This window comes from Rhipicephalus sanguineus, chromosome 4, assembly GCF_013339695.2.
Source record: "Rhipicephalus sanguineus isolate Rsan-2018 chromosome 4, BIME_Rsan_1.4, whole genome shotgun sequence".
In the NCBI taxonomy this organism is placed as follows: domain Eukaryota; kingdom Metazoa; phylum Arthropoda; class Arachnida; order Ixodida; family Ixodidae; genus Rhipicephalus; species Rhipicephalus sanguineus.
Window position 1 is genome coordinate 74216561 of NC_051179.1, and position 25792 is coordinate 74242352.

Here is a 25792-nt window from a genome sequence, read left to right on the forward strand (position 1 = left end):
TGAGTTAGCAGGCTGCGTGTAGAGTTGCTTTGTACTGTAGCGTGCATCATTGCGTCTAGCTGTTGTATAAGTAATACTGACGCAAGTTATAAGCGTTTCCTGTCTAAGCGCCTGTAGCGCTTATTAAACTCTTCTTCGTGAAGCTCTTCTGAATCGACCCTTCGCCGACGTTTAGTGCTGTAAGTGGGCCTGTCATGCACAGCAGCTGCGCTTGTAATCTTGCTTTCAATGCTTCTCAGCCGTGATAGCAATACGCATTTGGGGCAAGTGAGCGGGTGGAAAGGGCCATGGCCGCACTGGAACTCAGCCGTAGCGTTCCGGCTCCTCAAGCTGCCCTGCTCAAGTGCATTGAGGCAAGTATTGGCAGGTTTGGAGCAACAAGCTTTCAGAATAAAGTATTAATTCCTGTTGCGAGCTTTCTGGAACTGGTATACTTTTACCTGTGCTCTACATACGTACGCTGGGACGGGTGCCTTAACTTGCAGCGAAGAGGCATATGCATTGGGTCTAGCTTGGCACCTGTTTTGAGTGAACTATTTGTAGGTCAGTTAGACGAGCGTCTCAAGGATAAGTTCGCACTTTTTAATGTTTTTCAAATATTCAGGTTTGTCGATGATTTTTTAATAATTTTTCACAGAAGGTCTAATGGCATTCATTTTGATGTAGATAGCACGGTGACTGCCTTTAGGCAGACACTGGCACCGTGACTGCCTTTAGGCAGACACTGGCACCGTTGCAAGTGACCAATAAACTTCAGTCAAACGGTTCCATTAAGTTTTTCGACTTATGCATCACGTTTAGTAATTTACCAGACTTGCTGCGGGTATCAGCCAAGGAGTAGCAAACCGATTTTACCTTATGGCTCGGCTCATTCGAAACATGTAAAAAGAAGCTTCGCTAACATGTGCCTAAATATTGCACTTAAGAAATCATGCACTCCTCTTCTACAGCAGTGCTTTTCAGAAAAAGTAGGTCGTCTACAGGCGTCTAGCTACCCTGACCACGTGTTAGTGTCAGTACCTAAAGGGTTAGTAAAAAGAACGGGGAAGCAGTCTTGTTGTCAACAGAACAACGATAAAGTTGTGGTTTAACGCCCCTAAACCAAGATATGATTGAGAGACGCCGTAGTAGAGGGCTCCGGGAATTTCGACCACCTCGGGTTCTTTAACGTGCCCCTAAATCTACATACACGGGCCTCAAACATTCTCGCCTCCATCGAAAATGCGGCCGCCGCGGCCGGAATTCGATCCCGCGACCTTCGGGTCAGCAGTCGAGCACCATAACCACTAGACCACCGTGGCGGGTATAAGAGTAGCAGGGACGTGAAGGTTGCAGTCCTTCCGTACATTCCATCGCACTTCACACAACCTTAAGAAAGCTCCTGGAAAGGCAGGTGTGAACGCCGTATTTCCCGCCCCGCAAAAATTATCTAGACTGTGAAAATTGACAGAACCGGGCTCAAGTGAACCACCCGTCGGTGACGTGAACCATAAAATTAGATTCGTTCAGTGCCAGAAGGACGTAGTGTACAACATTCCACTTTCTTGTGGAAAGGTATAAATAGGGCAAGCTAGGCGTTGCCTTAATCAGCGCCTATAAAAAACACAATAATAATGTCAAGGATGGTTCCTACGGTCATCTAGCAACTCACAGCCCAAGGTGCTCATGCACCACGAAATTTGATCAGTCCACCGTCATATCCCGCAACCATAATAAATCCGCGAGACTCGTAATGGAAGCCAAATCAATTTTGGAACGCGCAGTTTCATGTGTAAGCATAGGTTCATTGCCATTATCAGAGAAAGAGTTGCAGTTTTTCAATGCTCCGTGATTTGAAATGCGCATACCCTGGGCCACGTGCTTCCGTGTATATATGCAACGCTTCCCTCTTTCTAATAAACAAGTTGAAAGTTCCGCAGTGTGTGTCCTGTCTCTTCCCTGTCCGCGTCTTCACAGCGCACTCACATTGTCAACATGAGCATATCGTCGCGCGAGATCCACATGGCTTAACTTGAAGAACAAAGAAATCACAAAGAAATCCATCAGTGAAAACTGGTCAAACGTAGTATTCTGTAAGAGTGGTATGGCGCTTTCCGTAGCTTAACATTGATTGCCAAACAAGGAGCAATGATGCAACACAGAAATACTTAGAAAATACTTGCAAAATATAGAAATACTTTGGGAGACTCGCAAAAAAAAACATAGAAAGCTCATATCCTGATGAAAGCGAGCATCAGCTTCGTTGTCTCGGCTGCGTTCACGAAGACGAGGTGGCTGCATTTTTTCTTTGTCGAAACGCATTATTCAGATAGTTCGTACAAGCCTTTTGTGAAGACATCTGCGTACTATTGTAGAGTGCGTGTAGTCGGATATAACCAAGGATGTTTCTAAAACCGTCTTGGTTACAAACTAGGAAAATCCATGCAGAGTCTATTTTGCGACTTGTCTAAGCGATGCGTTAGCAAAGAGTTTTATTGCGGGAAACTCCGTGGTTGCGGCAATTCCTGGAACGCTCTTGTCGGGCGACAGGGCGTCTTGAGGTCGTGTGAAGTACCTTTAGTCGTTCATCCTCTTCGAGTTGTTGTAGTTGTCATTTTGACAAAACGACGGCATTCAAGGTGCGATTATTATTAGTAATTGCATGAAACAAAAAAAAAACGCGAAACAACAACAATAACAATAATAACAATAATATTCTTCCTAATTTTTATTACCTTTGTGTATTTCTTCAATACTACTATCGTGATGATGGGACAGCCGGCTCCAACGTAGCCTACCTTCCCATATTTTTTCATATATAAGTAAAAAAAAACAATAATTATAAGAAGCAGAAGAAGAAGTGATGTTAGGAGCCCTCTTCCTACCGGGAAAATGCGGGCAAGCGAAGCTTGGCGTGTGCGTGCCTGAGCTCTATTTTAGGGGCGAAGCTCCTTATAGCGGCACCCGTTCGTCCCCGTCGTAGTAGTGCATAACCAGTCTTAAAAACGGAGGGGGGCGTGCACACATGAAGGCTCCCTAAAGAAAATGCGCTGCGACAGTACGTGATATTGCTACGTAGCTAACCCATCAAGAGCCAGACATTCTGCGTACAGAAGACGACAAAGAGGACTGGCCTGGCTGTCTGCTGTGGGTGCTGTCCTCCATCTTGCTCGATGCTGTGCACATCAGTGCAAATACACTTGTAAATAGTCACGCCTCGTGTCATTTTACGTAACATCTTTGTGGTGGAGGTGCGGGGTGTCGATCCCCGTACCTCTCGCAAACACGCCCAGTGACGTAGTGCACGTCAGTCGGCTAAAACAATACCGCCCTCCTTCTGAAGAACATGGTTAAAGCGCACCGAGACGGCGCGTTTACCGCCGGGGGTAATGCTACGTAGCTAACCCATCAAGAGCCAGACATTCTGCGTACAGAAGACGACAAAGAGGACTGGCCTGGCTGTCTGCTGTGGGTGCTGTCCTCCATCTTGCTCGATGCTGTGCACATCAGTGCAAATACACTTGTAAATAGTCACGCCTCGTGTCATTTTACGTAACAATATGTATCGCCCTCTCCTCTCCTACGCTTCCCCCTTCTCCCCCCCCCCCCCTCCCTATCTTGCCTCGCGGCGCAGCGGCGCCGACGCAGGCAGCGTCGCGAGGCAGCGTCGCAGCAGTGTCTTGATTGCAAAAACCGACCGCTCGCGCTGCACAACCGTTCACTGACCACCCCGTATATATAGGCACTGGATTTTGACCTCCAAGGTAGTGCGCGTGTGCGATTTCTCCTGTGCGTGATTAAACAATGAAAATTCACAGCGTACATGTAAAATTAAAGTGAGCTGCAAGTCGTCATAACTCTCATCGAACCTTTAGTATAAACGCGCCCGATCTCACGTCGGTGATGATGTACTGGGCAGAATTCACGGAAGATTCACGGTTTACCGATGAACCTCCGCAGCTTCGCCCACTCATCATCATTCACTCCGTGGATATGCTGTGATTTTTTTCTTTCTTTCGTTTCATCGCATTATGCATTGCTCCATCCTAACTTTTTCCTCCTCCATGCTGGAAATTGAACCTTCACCCATGTGCTTATCAGCGCAACAGGCTACAGGCAAGAGCGACAATCATGCGTGAAACACTGAAATGAAACAATGAAAGGCAACAATGAAATCTGACAACGTGAAACGACAAATGACCTCCATAAAAAATCATATTTTCACATCTGAAACGGCTGATCACCAACGAATCCAAAATTGGAAGAGCATCAGTTAATAATAATAATAATAATAATAATAATAATAATAATAATAATAATAATAATAATAATAATAATAATAATAATAATAATTCAAAAGGGTCCGTTATGCATTAGCCTAAGACGACACGAAGGCGAAAGCCATTTTCCTTTTTTTTTTCCTTGTCACTCGGTGTATTAGCTCTCTCCGGCTGCCCGTCGAAGGCTTTCTGAACTTCACGTGTTTTTGCATTGTGTCCAAGATCGGAGGCGTTGCAGGCTCTCCGCACCTCATCTTGTTTTGCACTGCCTCCGTGATCGGCCAACCTTTGACCAAGCGAAAATGTCATGTGATGACGTCATCATGTGACGTCACAATGACGCCAAGATTTTGTAAGAAATTCTGGCGACTTGTGACGTCATGATGACGTCATAGGGTGGCGTCATCAAATGATTATTTTTTTTTCTAATCACTCGCGTTGAGGCCGACGGTAAATTTTCGCGTTCGATGAGGCATCTAAGGCTTTCGTCTTAATATTAACAGCGAGAACAACACCACCGCAGATAGGGACACATGAACAAGACGGGCGCTCACTTTTCTTGCAGAGGGTAAGCTTACAAAACGTACAGTCAACCGCAAAAGCTTACGGACCACGCAAGCGCGTGACAAAACCTGTCAGCGCCACCTAACGGAGCGCCTCCTACCGCCGACCGCAGAACTAGGCTATCCTCTGGCAAATGACCTTTCTATTGCTACGCGGCCCATTGTCACTTTGTTTGTTTCACGCAAAGCGCTCATGCGAGGTAAGGCCCTCACTTTTCCATTTTGCTAGTACGCTCATGGTTTGCCGCCGAGTTATGGGTCGTTGGGTATAGGAACAGTTTGGTCAAAGGGATGCCACAGATAAGTTATACTGACATACAGCTCTCGCGACAAGAAGCACATAGCCATGGCAGCCTAACTAGGGTCCCTAGAATATTGGCTAGTCTGCCGTCCGCGGAGGAGAGCGAGCGCGCTTACCGAATGATGCGGGTGGTGGCGCTTCGAGCAGTCCTCATGCTGGGGAGCGGCGCTCCGCCGACCAGCTGCGTGTCGCCGAAGCGCGGGCGCACGTTCAGCATAGTTCAGCTAGACCATTTCTTGCAATATTTTTTTTTTGCTGCAGCGTAATTGTGCCCATGGCATATACTAACCGGTTCGATTAACAAGTTCTCACGTGCTTTCGTGCGCAAAGGCTTGCTTTGCCGAGGCACATGTATCAATGGAATGCATGGTAGTAAGTGTGTAGGTTGTTTCTCAGGTGGAACGGCACCAACTGACATTGAAAGAACCAGTTTACTTTTTTTTAATATTTTATTGGCATGAGCATCAAAAAAAAAACTAAAACAGGGAAATGAAAGTGGTTATGAAAGCAAATAAATAAGAGGAGTTGCACAGGTAGGGAAATTATTTACATCTTCTCATTTTCAAATGCTTCAGCTGCTCTTTTTTTGCTGTTCTCTCATTATTAGTGGGCCTTCACAAAAAAGCGCAGCCGTAGAAGAATGTAAAACTTCACTATTTGGCAAGTAATTTGCTGTGCATGCTCTGTGCATGTTAGTGCAGGCAGATGTACCCACGTAATGAAATCGGCAAAGTCGAGAATGCTTTGCTCGTGTAGCACACTATTTAATGAGAACTAACAGACAATAATGCCGGGGAAACTATACGGGATGTTATTTGTAGTAATTAGGATATAAATGTGAAAAGTCCCTGCCGGCGGCAAGTTATCTTTTCGTCCACTTTACTTTCTTCACATTTATATCATATAATTACTACAAATAACATCCCGTACACTTTCCATGGCATTATTGTCTGTTAGAATTCTCATTAAATAGTGTATTTCACACACACAAAAAAACGAGCCCTTAAGATCGAGTCATCTTCTTTGCTCGTGTAGCTTATTTACGCTGAAAAATGTCGTGAAGCTGTTCTCAAGGACGGTTATAATATCCTTAAGAGAGCCCGAAGGGTACATCAAACCTCAATTGTGGAAATTTGGTGTGGATTCAGAAGAATGATCCACAGCACCGCGCTTTTCCACAGAGAGCAGCAATGTACACTCATTACAGGAAGTCTTCCTCAGGATCTTTCTTGCTATGTACCCTGCCACACCATAAATAAGCATTTCATGAGTTTTTGCCGTCACAGAAGACGCGTGGTCCGACGAACTGATATTGCGCAAAGCGCTTGCAGTGCATGTTGAGCATCACCAAACATTCCCCCATCAATTAAATTATCCAGTACAGCATTCTTGCTTTCCGTTTGTACCTCAGGAAGAGAAGCCGGAGCAGTGATAACTTCTGGGGCACAATTTCCTGATTTATGTGGTTTTGCAATGTTATAAAATGCTAGCGAACTATCACTAAAAATTCTGCTGCAGTTGGATTGTCATTCGTTCCCGGCCCCAGACTGAGGTCCACGTAGTCCAGCAAACACGCCGTTGCAGTTGTGGTCGTAGTGACACAACGGACAATCCGCAGCACCACAACACAACACAACGAACAAGCAGGCGAGAGCAATGAGCGGGTGACATTCCGAAAGCGCGCAGCGCCCCCTGCGGGGTCATTTAGAAAGCGTCAACCCCTCCCCGTACGGTGCGCCATGCGGACGGTAGACTAGCCAGTATTCAAGGGACCATAGCCTAACAGCGTGTCGCGTTAACAAGAGAACGATATGAATTATCCGTGCCCAGTGAGGAAACAAACAAGCCATCGTTTGCGCTGGCGAAATGCCAACACAAACGCTAGCGAAATCCCAAACGCCGGCACCCGCGGCGCTGGCGTTTCGCTGGCCCTGACCGAAGAATTAGATCTCAGGCGACGCTGCCGATCAACGTTCAACTATTCTAGGCACTATAGTTCAACTTGCTCGGCGTCTATGGCGGGAATAAAAACTTTCATTTGCGATGCAGTCTTGACCTGTTTTGGTATCGACTTGGCCTGTAGCGCCCTCTTTTGACCTGTTTTGTTACTTTTAGCGCGACGACATGAGACGACAGCCTAGTCACCAGAAGTGCTTCGCACTTAAAGCTATAAAGAGCTGCTGGACGCTCCGTAACTACCATGGTTTATTGACTGACATGTAACCTTAGGAGAGCAGAAGGCGTAGCGTTGAAGAGTTCCTTGGCGGTGAGTAATGACAGCCGAATGAATAGGTAGTAACATAAAAATAGGTGGCATTCGGCCATGCAGTTGAATTTTGCTTACCGCTAAAACAATTCTGACAAAAAAACTTTTGGTTGTTATATATTGCACAAGTGTATACTTACTGCACTGGATTTACTCCAAGCACAAAAGTGTCTCATGTCTGTACGTCGGCCCTTCATATGCACTTGTGGCAGCTCACAACACGCATCGCAAATGACATACAATTAAAATACCATGAAAGTTGCGGAGTCACGTCTGGGCCGGCACTGACAGCCGCTAAACCGGGTTCGGCACCCCACTTGCGGTTATCCGCAATGCGTCGTCGGAGAGCTCAGCCATGGAACCGCCTCCTACTAGACGGCCAGAATAATTGGTTTCCGGGAGAGGCATGCGACAGGCACGTACAGCCTCCTACAAAGCTCGAAGGGGAACGCAGTTATGGCGAGAACCGTGCAAAGTAATTCCGGCAATGCTCATTCGTCGCTGGGGGCTCCGACTGACGACAGCTGTGGCGGCACGAACTACGTATGATGCATACGAGGCCACAGCCTTGCTTTACAACGGAACAGGAATGCTGAGGCTCTTGCGCGTGTGCTTGCTTGTTTCGCGTTCCTTTTCTGCTTGTATACATATATAGGCAAAATATAGGCAGGATGCACAACTTTGTTTTATACGAGACGAGGAGGAGGAAGAGGAAGGCAAGGCAGGAAATTCAAACAGACGCGCGTCCGGGTTTCTATCCTACGCAGGGGGAAGGGGATTAAGGGAAGAAAAGAAAGGAAGATAGAAAGAAGGGAACGTACGAAAAATTTGCGTGAGCTTAAACTACACTGTTGCGTTCCGTACAACTGGACGCAGGATCTCAGGCATATTACGTTCCACAGTAGATCGTCAAGTCATGGTGCCTACTGAAGGCTTGCAAGTACTGGACATAGAACATCCAGTACATGTCTTAAGGACGAGCGTGTGGTGATTTCTGCCTGACGACGAACACGCGATGTGTTTCTAGCAGTGGCTGAAGCATTATGAGAATTAGTTTGCCTACTTCTGAGAACTTCTCAGTCGGAGTGTTCACTATTGCCGTTGTGCACTGTGAATCTGCATGTCTCTGGTACTTCGGCAACGTAGGCCAAGCTGCGTCAGTTGTGTCCATGCCTTCCATGGTGTTCTGGTTCGCACCGGCCGTCGCCGATCCCTGTGGCTGCAGCTTCGGCAACGTAGCCCAAGTGGAATTCACGGCAACCATGCATTTTAATGTATTCTGTTTCATACCAGCCGTGTAGAGTCCGGTAGGCAAGGGAGGTGAGGAAAAATTTGTGCGAGGATAAATGGAGCAAACTCAAAGAGGCTGGTCTCACGTGGTATGTTCTGGCCGAATATTCAGCACTGGGATGAGGGTAAAGAGAAGGTTGAGAAGGAAAGGATGGAAAGGCAGGGGGGTCAACCAGACGGACGTCCACTTTGCTGCCTTACTTTTTGAGAAAGGGATTAAGGGATAAAAAGGAAGGAAAGAAAGAAAAAGGCGCAATCCAAGTGAAACAAGTGTGCCTGCCTCTTACACGCCTGTGCAGTCGATCACTTATTCCTGTCGATTAATACATCATTGTAACCGTGCCCGCGTAGCTTTGCTGGACTGTGACGCGATGGGCCATGGGCTGAAGATATTTTCCTCCGAAAATGGTCTGCTGACTTAATTGGTTCGGAGTTAGCCCTGCGCACTGCGAAGGACATTGCGTTCAGTGACAAAGCGAACACAAAAACGCAGTATGTGTTTTATCGTCTCGTCATCATTGCCGTAGTCACATCTGGAGGTGTCCGATATCCCTATGCGAAATTAGCAAGCTTTCGTGGAATGTCCTTCTAACCACAAGCGTCCTAGTAAAATTACTTCAAGGCGGGAGAAGTGCGATGAGATTTGCAGCTTTCTCGATGGATCGAGTTTATGTAGGCGGCAGTTGCAAGCACTTGGAGGACAATGACAGCCGCGGACCGGGTTCGGTTTTTTACCGGGTTCGGTTTTTTACCGGGTTCGCATTTCAACAGTGCAGCAACGTCAGCGTGATTGCCGCACTATTTCTTTCCCAGCTGAAGATCGCGCATCCCAGAAGGCCACAATGTCCCGGCAGTGATTAGAATATGACGTAAGGTGCCTCTGACAAAGCTTGGTGAAGCACATCTCTTCTTTCGTTCCCTAATTCGTGGAACCTTGGCGCCACAAGAGTGTTCTGAAAGAGCCGATTTTTTGGTTCCAAAAATTCTCTACTGCAGGCTTTGTTTTCCATCCAACGCTCAGGAAGTCAACATTTCGACATGCCGTTTTTTGCTGTTCATGAAGATCTTTAGCACCACTCACAATGGTTCCTTTGTGTTTTTGCAGCGAAGCTGCCTCAGTCTACCCTGTGCCGTCGTCGTCCTAGTAGTTGTAATATAAACAGTAGTCGTATTAGGCGTAACGTAGGTCACGTGACTAGAGGAGGGAGTGAATAAACAAATAAATGAAACGAAATGAGGCCGATGATCATGCTTTTCGTCGAATAATTAAAATGAAACTATGATGTAGATGTTGCTCGAAATGACCATTATGACGGCCTTCAGTACAACATACCGGAAAAGCAATTCGCAATTTCACTGCATTAGTTAGACGCTTAGATTATTTGTAACAAACCAAGGCAAGGCACCTGGGCTCGTAAGGGGTTCATATAAATAACAGGGTGCGCACACTTGGCAGTATTCCGGCTGCGCCGATGCCAAATCACGTGACGCGAGACGTTCGCTGAAACGTCGTTTCCTGAGCTGGCAGGTCCATGGTCTTGCTAGAAATCACGTGACATCAATTGCTGACGTACAGTCAGCGTCAACAGTTTAGCGACCATGGGACTATCTCTGAGAATTGAATTTCCCAACAATTTGTAACTGTATTTGGTTGAACTGCACAACACATATTCTTAGCGCGTTTTAGAACTGGCTGGTAGTCTAAATTCAAAGCTTTCTGCGCAAGCCGCGGGAATGTTTTGGTCTTTCTTGTGTCTCGTGGTACCTAAACTTCTGACGCTGAATGTACAGTGCTGAGCAAATGAAACGCGATATTCGGAGCGCGTGGCTGACGGCGGTTGTATCGCCACCGGTGAGCGTTCGCGATAACAAGCCGGCGCATTATGGTATACGCTGAGGGAGAGAGCGTTGCGTCCGTCCCACTGTCCTTAGGACTTTGGTTCGCGGTGGCGCCACGGGGACGTTGTAAACCGTGGTTATTAAACCGCGTTCACCTGCAGCTCGGCGCTGCTCAAAACGCACTGGTCGAGCTCGTAATTTCGTGGGGGGCTCTTTGTATGAACGTGACAAATTATTATAATTCCTCATTTGACCACGCGCTAACGCAGCGTAAAGTTCCTAAGACGGATCTCTCGGTCCTTTTTTTTTTTTTCGTTTTCCTGAGCACACAATATGCCGCGAGCACCTTAAGTCTGCTCCGAAACGTTATGCCGAGCTAGCACGTCACCGAAAGTCGAAGTGAAATAATGTGACACGCGTGACCATTAAGCCACCAGCGAAAGTACGACCGCGGCACGTGTGGTTCTAGTGGCGCGGCAGGCGACCACCGTGTAAAAAATTGGGGGACCCTTAAGCTTCGCCTTTAAGAGTTGAACGCAATAGCGAAATCCGGCCCCTAGTGCGCACTTCAACCACTAAGTGCATACTTATTAATGTGTATTGTTACATGATGAATGCAAATAGCGTGAAAAAACGTAAGACTAGACGAAGAAGGCTACGGCACAAGCGCATAATCGTCATGCGCTTGTGCCGTAGCCTTCTTCGTCTAGTCTTACGTTTTTTCGCGCTATTTGCATTCATCATGAATTACTAACTCGCCCAACAATCAATCCTTCTAAGTTGTATTGTTACACACACACGCACACAGACACACGCGCGCGCGCGAATGGTACAGGTTTTTGATCTAAAGCAAGAATCGCATGGCCTCCAAAATATACGCCGCGCGCTTGCCATCTCGGAGGCCATAAAGAGTCTCACAATGCCTAACAGATGGCAGCACATTATCTAGCGTTTGCTTTTTGCTTGATCAACGCCTCTTCTCGAAAGCCGGCGTTGGCTTGATATGTTTTCCGCTAGATGGACATAGGGAACCAGCGCTGGAGTTTCCGCGGACAGGGTGCGCCGCCCTTCCGGGCACAGCCGGAAACACTCGGGCATACAAACAAATACGAGTGGCTGCTAACGTGAACCATGCCGCCGTGCGCCATCATCAAACGAGGGAAAAGAAGCGTCGAGACCGGCGGTATTGCCCCGCCACGGTGGTCTAGTGGTTATGGCGCTCGACTGCTGACCCGAAGGTCGCGGGATCGATGCCCGGCCGCGGCGGCTGCATTTTCGATGGAGGCGAAAATGTTTGAGGCCCGTGTGCTTAGATTTAGGTGCACGTTAAAGAACCCCAGGTGGTCGAAATTTCCGTAGCCCTCCACTACGGCGTCTCTCATAATCATATCGTGGTTTTGGGACGTTAAACCCCAGATATTATTATGAGACCGGCGGTATTGTTGTATTCACAATTGCCACAATCAAAATTGTTTTTAACAACTGAAAAAAAAAAAGTCTAGAGCATAGTTGACTCTCTTCGGCTTTGCCTTCCACCGACGCACATGGGTTGGCGCTCTGGAAAACATCACAAATCTTTTATTTGAAACTGGCATTGAAAAAGTTAAAGAAAGCACATGACAGCTTAGGTTGCGTAATCATCGCGCCGTACATTACACATACTGTATTTGCTCGATTGTAACATGACCACTATTGTAACGCCGGGGTGACATTTCATTACGTGCCGGAAAAAAAAAACAGAATTTCGATATTCGATTGTAACGCGAGGGTCGACTTTAGGTTGCAAAAATCTAGAAAAAAAAACTCGCGTTACATTCAAGTATTATATGTCACTGTCTAGTGCACAGCTCTAGACCGGTTACAAATTCATGACCGCTAGAAAAACCGTGTTGTCTACGCATGTTCTATTGCTGATCACACACTGCATGTCAAACTTGGAACCACCACGAAGTCAGTTACGACTATGTTCCTCAAAGGCATTTTTTTTAAGTATCAGGCTTAGACGACGGCCGATCGCAAGTGACGATGGCGAGTCGACGTCGTTAAAGCACGAGACCTGCGACATGTTTGTATTTCCGCTAACACCGCTGATCTCCACTTTACACCAGACTTTTTACATTTATTTCAAGCTTCACAGTCAGCTTCAGAAACGTTTTTTTTTTAAGAATGCGATACGAGCATTTAGTGGGCACATGCAAGCCGTTAAAAACACCGTAAAGGAAAGCGTGTAGCGAAACAGCTTGTAACTACAGATTACGTAAATGTGACGTGCTCGCTCAAAACAGCTGTCACTCACTGGCCTGAATGTTCTCAGTGCTGCCTGAGGCCCTAAGTTATTTCAAAGCGGGCGCACAACGAGCACAATGCATACACCATCGAGCTGGCTAGCGCAGTTTGAACACACTTACCTGGAAGTTTACGTCGTACGGTGCTTGACACTTCGCCGAAAGGTCACAATCGCTGTCTCTGCGAAAAACAGCTTCTTCCACGTCATAGACATACTTCGCATTGGACAGCTTCCGTCCTTTCGACAGCACACTCTCGCGAAGGTACCCGTCCGCACACATCACACCACTGAAACCGCAGCGGAGAATAATCGGTGGCATCGCTGCTCGCCCGCTGCGCCACAGTGAAGCGAAGTGTCCCGATCTTCGCTAGTCTTGTACGTTCCAAAGTACCAACAAAACGACGCACATCGAGCAAAAGCCGCGGTAGTGTCGAATGACGTTCAGCAGGCATTTGAACGTGCCACGAGGTATGTGAGGGCACGTTGAAATGTGCCATCGTACCAGTCGTACGCCTCGCGGCGGCTCTGTATTACTGGATGTTTCTCAGCTAGCTCGCCAGGGCGGCGCAGCTGGATGGATGGATGGATGCTATGAGCGTCCCCTTTATAACGGGGCGGTGACATGTCTGCCACCATGCTCGAAGAAAAAAGCAAAAAAAAAACTTCCTTGTTTCATGCTGGCCTAATACCTTGCACAGCTTGTACATTTTAGGCGCGCCACCTGGGCAGCGCTGGCTACCCATAGTTGTCCATTTTTAGAGCTGTTTGAAAGTTCGTGTGTGATTTTAGCGGCGATGGCTGCACTATCCCGGCCTTTTTCGACGTAGTTTGATGGACTCCCAAATGCGCCTACAAATCGCCGAATGGGCTCGTTTTCGTCGTGACACCTGTCGAACAAAATGCGTTAAGGAGACTCCTTCCACTACATGGCATTTATGTAGTGTTTTTTTTCCGAAGCAGCTGCAAGTAACATCGCGGCTTTGTGGTAGGACACCTGCTTGCCACATGAACGGCCCGGGTTCGATCCTGAATGGGACCGAAAATTTTATTCTTTATTTTATTTGCTTCTTTCTCGATTTTTGCTCACGGACGATTTTTCGCTCACCACCAACGGTGCCGACCCCGACGCCGATGGCGGAATTTCTGCGACACCAGCTCTCTAACGCTATCGCGTTACAAACCATGGCTTGCAGTGCTCGGCGGCTGCATCATGAAGCGCAGACCGAACGACTGTCTTCTAGATGTAGCCTCCATACGGCACCAGCCCTCTAGTCCCCTGCGTATACCACAACGCACCAGCTTGTTTTCACGGATGCTCGCCGACGGCGCAACATCCGCTGCCGGCCACGCGGTCGTCTGAGTATCGCGTTTCATTTGCTGAGCATTGTACTTCCTCTATGGCCTCGCGTGCGTACTACTACTTGATCAACACTTCTCCACATAGGCGTGCGTAGGGTTCCCCTTCAGGGGGGGGGGGGGAGGGGAAGGTTCGTCGCAGCGCCACCCCTCGCAAATATGCCAATGTATGGCGCTGACATAGCGCCCCCCCCCCCCCCCGAGTCGCAGCGCTCCCTCTCCCTATTATGTCAATGTGTGGGGCTGACTTTGAGCCCCCCCCCCCCTTTGGTGAATAAGGTGGGGGGTGCAGCTGCCCTCCCCCTGCCCCCCTCGTGCGCACACCTATGCTTCCACACACCTTCACCTTCCCACACTTCCCACCTTCCCACACCACACCTTCCCCACTTGATCAACCCACACCTTGTTAAGGTACTACTACTTTTCCACGGCAAATGTTATAAATAATTTCCTTTCTTTCCAGCACTAAACGTTGTTTATTATGTAGAAAGCATCGATAGGCGTATGGCAGTCGTATTTCGTCTAGTTGTTGACCGTATATTGTTAATTTGTCACTTCTAGCTTAGTTGTTTTGGTTTCTAATACTTGTAATAGATGTAACAGTTGCCTACAATAACTTGTAACGCTGAGCTAGTTGGTAAGTATTCATTCCAAAAAGACATTCTAAGCTTCATTTCTAGTACTCTGAGCCCATTTCCGTGTTCTCATACTTATCTGAACAATCCTGCCTCTTTGGCTTCTTTAATTGCCATTTGCTTGGTCCGCGTTTGTGGTGTCCTGACTTCTTTCTTGTGTCCGTGTTTGCACGCCCTGTCTTTTAGATGCGTAGCAGCTCTTTGACTAGCCTGTGTAACGCTGTCCGTCCGTCCGCACAAACGCGAGGCAACGCGCTTCCCTCGGCGCAGGTGTTGGAGCGGTGCCAAGTAGGTCACGCCGCAGCTGGGCGTTGACGTCACGCACACCTCGCACGCTTCCCTCGCAGGTGCGCGCGTACGTCACTCTCTCCCTCCCCTATTGCAAAACCCAGCGCCATTGGGTACCAGCGTCCAGTGTCATGCCTGATTATGGGCCCAGCGTCGCGCTGGATACTGGGCCGCTGGAGCGGAATTTTACTGGGAGGCGCTGGGTACTCAAGTGCAAAACGGCTCTAGAGCGTAAAAACGGCGGTGCTTACGTGCCCTACATACTACATAAATATATTACTAAAGAAAGTCATATAGAAAGCATTAGTGCAATAAAAAAAAAGCCGTATGAAAAAAAAAAAATAACTCCACCTCCAGGATTCGAACTCGCCACCTCTTAATCACTAAGCGAGTACTCTACCACTGCGCCACGCTGAAACACGTTAACACCGCTGTAAAAGGGCTAGTCAATACAGTGAGACAGCGTTTCGTTTCATATTTCCGTGTCGCGTATACAAGGCAGACGCGATCTTCCTTTCCAAATCACGCTTGCTTCTTTATTAGACACAGACAAAGGGTGGCCGGAAACGAATGAAATGCCCAAAATGGGAAGAACGCTAGGTTTCTTTAAGAATTCCCGTTTTAACTCCGAAAAATATCAAATGGATCGAGGACCAGCGTACAGTTTGACGGCTGTTACTGCCGATTTTTAACAGCCGTTTCTCGCCCTTGCTAATGATGAACATGCACAGAAGCTTTATGATGACTCGTTCGATAAACACGCGCCTGCATGAATTCATACGGAGTATTTCTCGCGCGAGCGACGATATCACTGCGGGCGGGCGTGTCTGTATTCTGACTTGCAGTTCTATCGATAACTACAACTATAAAACCGCTACGCAAAAACAAATGCAATTAGCTGAAAAAAGATGCCAGTGTGTTAGTTCACTAACGCGTAGCAGCTGACACGTATGTGTTCTGACGTATGAGTCAGAGAAGTACCGGCGAGTGCGGCCGGCTGCTTTCGGTGAGCCTGCGTTCGTTGCTGAAAGCGCGTCGCATCGATGGTCATCGCTCCTTGTGCGGACACCGTACACAAGAAAAAATGGTTAATTTAGGTTAACGGATGTCCAGACTATATTTTACAGTAAATCTTACACGTTGGAATTGCGTGTACTTAAACGAAGAAGCGCCGGTGGCATGTAGATGGACTCGGCCGGTACGCTAGGCCTAACACTCGCTGGGAGCCGCACTCGGTTGGACCGATCTCGGCGCAAATGAGTTGCGATGGTTGAAATTTCTGCATTTTAGCCTCGAAACCTTTTTAACTGTTACCTAACGTATTGCTGAAGTAAGTGGAAGTGCGAGAATTGCCCGAGATGCGTTTCCGGTGTGGCGATATCGAACGACGGCTGTTTTTCTGGCCTCCATTTGGAGGGATCGCGAAGCCAGAGCTCATTTACTTCTTGCCAACTGCACGGCGATGTAACAATTTGCTATGTTTGTTCAGACCAATGCCTCCAGACTTATAAACATTAAAATATGAAGTCATTACCGCAACACATCACGAATGCAAAACTGATATATATGAGCGGCATGCACAAAATGTGTATTCACTGCTGCTACGTGCTCCGCAAAAATTAACGACTTCATTGGCACTGCATGAATAAAAAAAAAAGCGTGGTAGAAATCAATATTATTAGTGTTGGCTGCTTTGGGCTATTAACATATTTTGCTCCACATTCGACAGGGAAACAATAAAAGTGACTGTGATTTCACATATATCACTTCACGTACGTATATTATGAAAATAGTGCGCATCTCCTCGTCTTTCTCTGCAAAGCTAGAATTTGTGACACATGTTTGGGACCCGTTAGGATAGCATCTATCGGTACCGTCGAATCAGACATTTGATATTCAACGATACCAAAGCATTACCAAAGCGCTCGGCACTGGCAGAACAGTGCGGGCTCCAGTATGTGCCAGCGCACGCCAGTGAGAATTCCAGCGTCTCCAGCGCTTCCCAGTGAGCGCCAGCGTCACAGCGGCAAAGCCAGTGGCTCTACCAGTGCGATCCAGCTCTCTCCCAGTGCTTTCACCGACGTCCCAGTGAATTCGAGCGTATACCAGTGTTCCCAGTGCGGTCCAGCGCCAATTGACGTACTGGTATCACGCTGGGGGTACTGGAAGGGCGCTGGTTTTTGCAATAGGGTCACCCGCCGTAGCGCCGCAGCTGCCGGCTCCAACGCCCGCTCACCTCCTGTGTCTGCGTTTCAAACAAACGGTTACACCAGTAAACGCTACACCGAGTTTCGCTTCAAACGAATCTTCCAGCGCTCACCGCAGCACCCGCGTTAGTGCCGTTCAACCCGTGACGCCACCCGTGCGCAACGCTGCTGCTTCGCATCCCATCAGCGTTCCCTTCGGGGAGATGGTCCAATTTTTTTTAATGAATATTTACCAACTAGCTCAGCTCTCCGTTATTCTAAGCAACATTTCTAGTACTCGGAGTCCTTTTCCGTGTTCCCCTACTTATCTGAACAATCCTGCCTCTTTGGCTTCTTTAATTGCTATTTGCTTGGTCGTCGTTTGTGGCGTCCTGACTGCTTTCTTGTGTCCGTGTTTGCACGCCCTGTCTTTTTAGAATGAACTTGTAACGCCTCTTCTCTGAAGCTTCTGTAAAAAGTGTACGCGCTATATATTCCAAGTGACATTGCTGCTCTCCCATAGTCTAGTACTACAAATGGTACTCAAACGCATTCACCCATTGTTTTAAACACAAGTTTTGACGTACTCCGGGACAGCTACATGTAGCTCTCCCGTAGTATAGTATAAGTTGCTCTTAATCGCTTACAGTTTCTTTAAATATACTTTTAGCCTCTGGTGGGACATCGATAGGGGACGACTTACCGCTATCGCACGCAGTAGAGCACAGAGGCATTTCCATGATGCCCTAAATTGTTTCCCTTTTCCTTAAGCACGCATGATTTGCTGTAGAAATTTATATAGAACAACTGGTGGTTCAAATCATCCTGGCTTTTATGCCTCTAGTGTGGCTTAGGCCTTATCGCATTATATTCAGGAACAACTTTTGAAGCCAGCGGTATTGACACCTCAAAGGCCTGCTGCTGCATGCAAAGGCCTCATCGGTGCATGCAAGCCTGCACCGATGAGCGCGCACTCAGGACTGACGCCAGGAGTCGGAGTGCCGGTGACTCCGCCGTCGGAGAGTGTGGCCAAGAACATAGGCTGGACTATTTCTTTAGTCGCGGAGACAATCCGCTTAAGCGCTTCGGTCATCCGGACGGGGCCTCTCTGCCTTCTTAATTTGTATCCGACTGTAGACAAACTTCGGATAACGACTATAAGCGCCTAACCACGTCGACAACTTCGCCTAATGTGGTTAATTGTCCTTTAATATCGGACCTGAACAATGTGGTAAATATTCCAAGATGGCTTCCGGCGAACCTTTAGGTTACGAAATATTAAGTGTCTCGTAGAGCGGCACGAAAATGACAGTCAGCGAAGTTAGTCTCATCGCTACATTTTATTCCAATGTTTTCCTGTCTGACCCCTCTCACGTGCATCACCACCTGTGCTAATTACCATTTCACAATCACAAGGCCTTTAGAGCGAAAATGTATGTGACTCGGATCCCAGCATTTCTTCGCACCTGTAGACGTAGACGGAAAACAGCTCCGCAAGTTGAATCGAAAAGTCGCTATCTCCATTCAAATTATGCACGCAAGCTTCCTGTCATGCATGCTTTTGCTCAGTTTTTTAGGTGCTTGTCTGATTACAAAATAAGAGCTTATTATTTCCCGCCGAAAGCGGAACTTTGGCTTAGTATTTTGAATTTTATCTCTTCGAAAATCAGCCATTACATTGAATGTTTCACCTTGAATCCAGGCACACAAGGATTCACATCTAACAGCGTCTCTGCACGCAATGACCCAAGCATGTGTTTTCTCACCTGAGAACAGTCCAATATCGATTTGCGCTCAGAATGAGGAGACAAAGGTTGTGGGACAGAAACAATTACACCATCTCCCGCTAAAGGGGACCATGAGGCGATGCGAAGCCGGAGCACTTGCACGATTGCGTTCCGTTAAGGTTCGTTGGGCATGCTACCGACCTCGCGTCGTGGAACGCGAAGAGGAACATACGTGCGTCGTGTCTTCCCTCTAGCCTGGCCGTTCATTCTCACAGGGCGAGCGGGGAACGCGGTCTACAGGCGTGCGAGAGGGAGGCAGCGTAGGAGAGGAGAAAGAGGGGGATGAGACGCGCATGCGCTGGCGCTCATCGCGGCGCTGCGTAGGAGAGAATTTCGGCATGCCGAGCCCGCATTTCAGAGGAGTCAACCGAAGCAAGAACACGCGCAGCGCTCTACCACTTGAAGGAGAGGAGACTAGAGGAGGAGAGTAGCGCATGCGCCGCGAGAGCAGAAGCAAGAACGCAGGAGAAGCGCAAGCAGGTACTGGTAGAAAAGTGGAGAGAGTAACGCGCAGCTGTTGGAGAGAAGGAAGGAGGAGAGTTGCGCATGCGTAATGTAAGTGCGGACTACCATGCTGCGGGACATAATTCCGAGCAAGAGATGCTTCGCATCTAAAACCACAAGAGGCAGCTAACCACTCTCCCGCAGGGCGGTACTAATAGTACTCTGAATCGTTCACATTTGGTTTTATACACACTGTTTCAAAGCTGAGACAGCTATACGCCCTCTCCCGCAATAGAGCGTACACAGTACTCTGTATTGTTCGCTCTTTTATTCTGAACTAATTTTGCGGTTCTCCCGGCTTTCTACTCTGCCGTAGTAGAGTGCACCATACTCTAAACCCATATTTACTTCGAAACACCTTGACATTGCATATCTTTAGGGACAGGTCAGCGCCCTTTATTCTAAATAGAACCTACTTTGCTATTGATTTCACCTTGAAGAAAAATTTGTAGCACGAAACGACACAAGGACAGACAGGTACAAGGGACTGGCGGGACTGTCGCTTCAAGAAGTCATGAACCAACAAGCCCAAGAAAACGTTTTGCTAATACTGGGTGTTTTGCAGGATGGCCCGAGCTTCTTGTGAACAGGAGTTTGCTCCGAGCACGCACAGCGGCTGTCATGAGAGGAAGACAATGCGGAGCGTTCGAAAGCAGCGTTGAGAAAAACGGTTACGAGAACTCGCAGGGCGTCACAAACGGATGTGCGGAATGCGTTTGTGACGCGTCAGCGCCGCCACTCAGCCAACATTTCAGCAGTGCAGTAACGTCAGCGTGAATCTTGCGCTATCTCTTTCCCAGCTGAAAATCGCGCATTCCACAGGCGTGTTCGTGGGCATATCTTAAAGCAAATAGGCGCACTATGGGAACAAGGACAAAAGGGAGGCCCCTTTTGTCCTTGTCCCTTTTGTCCTTGTTCCCATAGCGCGCCTATTTGCTTTAAGATATGAACCCTTACCAGTTAGCCCAAATGGCTGTTTTGCTACAATGTGTTCGTGGGCGTTTGTCCTCTTTCGGGCGGCAAGTTCTTTCGTTCCACATGGAGCATGAAAATTTCCACTATCGAAGGCCAGAAGGACACACACGCAGCACTCTCGTACAGCTCGGCGGAACGATTTGTAGCACTATGTGAACTGCGGTGTCATAGCGGTAAGATGTCCTTAAAGCATTAAGAATGAGCTTACACTGTACAGGTCACAGCGTTAGAACCAGTGTTCAGACCAAGATGAGATTTATTCCGAGTAATATGTACGTTACCACGCGAGACACCACGGACCCGAGCTAACGGGGGGGGTTTCCACCCCCTCCCACGCCTAGCCGTGCGTGGCTTTGCCGTGTCCGGGGAAAAGGGGATCCTGGGGGTTGAGCCGACGCCGGGTGATTGGACCTTAAAGGCCCCCCGGCAGAGGCAACACACCTCTTTGGCCCCGGCTTCACGTAGACGGCACCCCTGGGCTGACCCACCCAGGGGAAATCGGCGGTCGCCTTTTCCTATCCCCCTCTCTGATCTTTCACTTTCCTATCTTCTTTCCTTGCTGTCCTGTCTCCTATAACCTTCAGTTACTTCCCAGTTTTCGTAGGCGGCCTGGGTTAACCTTGTGCAAATAGCCAACCTGGGCCTATGCGCAATTGGTTATAGTAGCGGTACACGGCTGGCGTCTGCATCTTTTCCATATCGTGAATCGTGTAGCGTCCCCTCGTTGGGCTCCATGGTGGGTGGCCGCCATCGCTGCTGAATCAAATTCCGCTATCATGCATAGAAATTTCCCACTGATAACAGATCGTACCGCCTCAAAGCGCGTACGCATCGATGAACTGAACTCTCTCACTCGACCTAAGATGTATTCCCCCACTATCACGTAGTGCACTGTGATAAAACTGAGAAAACAGCTAGAACCGTGTCGCCTTTTGTAGTATCTCGAACGCTCACAGCCACCTTAGGTGCTGGCTATAAAGTAACCAAAATGTCCAGTGGAGATTTGCTTCTCGAACTTCATGACAAAGTACAGTTTGATAAACTAAAGAACCTCGCAACTTTCGGCGATATCCCCATCACTGTAACACCCCATAGATCAATGAACTCCGCACATGGAGTGGTATCGGACACGGACCCCCTTGAACTATCGGAAAGTGAACTTCTTGAAGGGTGGAAAGAACAAAACGTGACAAATGTTAAGCGAATTATTATCAGAAGAAACAATCAAGAAATCCCCACTAAACACCTAATACTGACATTTGCCACAAGCGAACTACCACAGACATAAGAAACTGGGTACACAAAGACAACCATCAGACCCTACATCCCACACCCTCGACGATCTTTTCAGTGTCAAAGATTTGGCCATGGCTCTCAGAGCTGCCGTGGTCGACCTACCTCCGCAAAATGTGGTACCCAAGGCCATGCCTCGGACACCTGCAACGAAACTCCGCATTGTGTGAACTGCGACGGCGACCACGCTGCATATTCACGCTCGTGCCCAAATTGGAAAAAAGAAAAAGACATTATATCACTGAAGGTGCGGGAAAACATTGCTTTCAAAGAAGCACGCAGGATGTGTTCGGCCTTTCATGGTCCAACGTATGCTGATGCGGCGCGTCAGGGGGCAGCGCCGCATCGGCCACCGCCACTGTCTCGGCCCACGCAAAGTGAGCCACCGGCCGTGGCGGCTGCCCCCGTGGTGGCAGCAGTCAAGACTGCTCCACCAGCAAGCCACTGACTTCGGCGACCCCAGGGTCGTCGGGTCAAACGACCACGCCTCGCCAGGCGAGGTCGGAAAAACGAACAACCAGCTCGCACACGCGGGCGTCCAGTGTCTCAAACGAGGCAATGGACACAACTCCGGTACCCCTGGTACCGAAAGAGCGGCGTAGCTCCTTGGAGCGCGCAAAGAAAACGAAAGAGCTGATAACGGGGCCCGAGGACGGTCCTGTTACTTGAGCTCCAACTTGCCACTGAAACCACAGCCACTTCCTTTCGTACACACAGCACCATTTTGCTTCCAATATGGAAACCCAAATTATACAATGGAACGTCAGAGGACTGCTGAGAAACCTCGACGATATCCAAGAAATTTTACACAAACATACACCAAAAGTGCTGTGTGTACAAGAAACACACTTAAAATCCAAATACACTAACTTTCTACGCAGTTAAATTATTTTCCGAAAGGACCCCCACGTGGGAGCGGCCCGCGGTGTCACCCTAAGGGGTGGCACTTCTCCGGATCTTTAAATAAAGTTCTTCGTACCGTACCGTGCCGGGATGATGCCATCGCGTCATCTGGTGGTGTAGCAGTTATCGTTAATCAAGGAGTAGCGTGCACACACTTACCATTAAAAACGTCCCTTGAGGCAGCGGCTGTTCGAGTGGTTCTTCTGAACAAACTCGTCACCATTTGCTCTCTTTATATACCTCCGCATCACCCACTGAATAAACATGAATTCCAGTCCTTAATGGATGAACTTCCAGAACCGTATCTGGTCCTTGGGGACTTTAATGCACATAGTGGTCTATGGGGTGACTCTCGCTGTGATGCTCGAGGTCGTCTAATTGAACAGTTCCTCTTCTCTTCCGGCGCATGTCTCTTGAATCAAAAAGAGCCAACATATTATAGCCTTGCCAGCAATACGTACTCGTCCATAGACCTCAGCATCACATCTCCATCACTTGTACCTCTACTCAAATGGAAAGTCGCTAATAACCCTTATGGAAGCGACCACTTTCCAATAGTTCTGAGCACACCGACAGCGAACGAATGTCCTCCACAGGTTCCCAAATGGCAAATCGACAAAGCAGACTGGGAAATGTTTCGTAAAATGGCTCTCTTAAGTTGGACCGACATGTGTGCTTTAAGCATGGATGAAGCTGTAGAATACTTTACTGCTTTTTTGATTGATGTTGCAAATAAGTGTATCCCACAAACATCTGGACTGCTCGGAAAAAGACGTGTGCCGTGGTGGAACACTGAGTGTAGAAATGCGCGCTAAAAACAAAATAAAGCATGGAGGCTGCTTCGGGAATCTCCCACAGCCGAGAATCTCGACAGTTTTAAGAATATAAAGTCCCAAGGCAGGAGAACGCGCCGACAGGCAAGAAGGGAAAGTTGGCAGAAGTTTTTATCGGGCATTAATTCATATACACAGGAGGCCAAAGTCTGGAACATGGTTAGCAGGGTAGCAGGCCGACAAGCACATTCACTTCCTCTAGTAAACATGCAAGGCGACAGCTTGGAAGACCAGGCGAACTTCCTAGGTGCACACTTCGAACAGGTGTCGAGCTCGTCGCACTATAGTGAAGCTTTCCAAAGATATAAAACAAAAATCGAAAAACAGAAACTAGAGCGCAAATCCACAAAACACGAAGCATACAATGAACCTTTCTGCATTGCTGAGCTACAAGCATCGCTTAACTGCTGCAATAATTCCGCCCCAGGCTCCGACCGTGTTGTATATGAAATGTTGAAACACCTGCCATCTGAAACTCAAAAAGCCCTCCTCTCATTGTGTCACAAATTAGCGGGTTATAAAGCGCGCGCGAGGCCGCTTTCAAACTGCTACGAGACAGAACGGCGCGAACCGCTCGCCAAGAAGCGCGAAAAGACGAAAAAACAAGCATCAAAAGCCGCCGGCGCGCCGCATCCTCCTCACCCAATCGAGCCAGGCGCAGACGACGCGATCAAACGCCCGGCAAATCCTGGATGTTTCTAGAAGGAAAGGGGAACGCATCCGCGAGCGATGCCGCCGCGATTCGAACCTACGAGAAAGCTCTCGCCCTTTCCCCAGGCTTAGCTGTACTGCACGCCGAAGAAACATCCCGACGCTTCTAGAAACCGGGGAAGAAGGGATAAAAGCGTGCAAACGACGAGGGTCGGCCAGTCAGTGCAGACAGGAGTCGAGGAGTCAGTCGGTGGTGCAGACAGTCAGCGAAGGAGTGAGCGAGTCAGTCGGCCCGGATATGGTGAAGTTACGCTAAGTGTGGCGCCGTTAGCCAAAGAAGACGTGTTTATGATGGTGTGCGGTCAGTCGATCGTCGATTTGGAAGAATCCGATGTCGACACCGTGTGAGCCGTGACAAGTCACGACGACGGTTGAGCTACGACGATCAACGCTGGAACTGGCGTGAGTGTTTCCTTGAAGAGAAGCATTCGATTACCGTCCAAGTATTGTGGACTGGATACGCCATTGTATATTCTGGAGTTTAACGGTCATTGAATAGTTGTAATGCATGCGATTGCATTGGTAGCGTGTGATCTGTTTGTTTAGCTCCCGTTGTGTAAACACCATCTGAATTATATTGTGAAGTTGTAGCTGGTAACCGCCGAGTGTGCATGTGTTTGTATGATTTGTATTGCCTTAACTGAGAATATATTTCCTTTTCGTTTGTGTTGTCGACTCTCGGCTCTGACTCGGTCTTTGGACCACAACCGGCGTTCGCTGACGCACCAAAGGACCAACTCTAAATTGTCCGCGCTTTCGTGGTGCGTTTTCGGAGGGCCGTGACGCCAGCCCTTAGAATCCGCCCGGCGATTGCCGTCCCCATTAACGGGATTAGTGACACATTGTATAATGCTGTTTGGTCTTCCGGCGAGATCCCCTCGGCCTGGAAGGAAGCCATTATTATTCCGATTTTAAAACAGGGCAAGGACCCATCCTCCGTTACGAGCTACAGGCCCATTGCACTAACAAGCTGCCTTTGTAAACTTTTTGAAAAGATGATAAACCGCCGACTTATACGTTTCCTCGAAGCAAACAAATCACTCGACCCATACCAGTGCGGTTTTCGATAGGGTAGATCTACCTCTGACCACCTTATCCGTATCGAGGCACAAATTCGCGACGCTTTTGTCCACAAGCACTTCTTTCTTTCGGTGTTCCTCGATATGGAAAAGACTTACGACACCACATGGCGCTTTGGCATACTGCGAGACCTCTCACACTTAGGTGTCCGAGGAAAGATGCTGACCATAATCGAAAGCTATTTGTCCAATCGCACGTTTCGTGTTCGAGTGGGTAATGTCTTGTCCAGAATATTTGTCCAGGAAACTGGAGTGCCGCAAGGTGGTGTCCTGAGTTCCACACTATTTATTATAAAAATGAATTCGCTACGTCTGTACATTCCACGGAACATGTTTTATTGCACATATGTGGACGACGTGCAGATCGGTTATAAGTCGTGCAACCTTTCAATGTGTGAGCGGCAGGTCCAGCTGGGCTTGAACAAGGTCTCTAAATG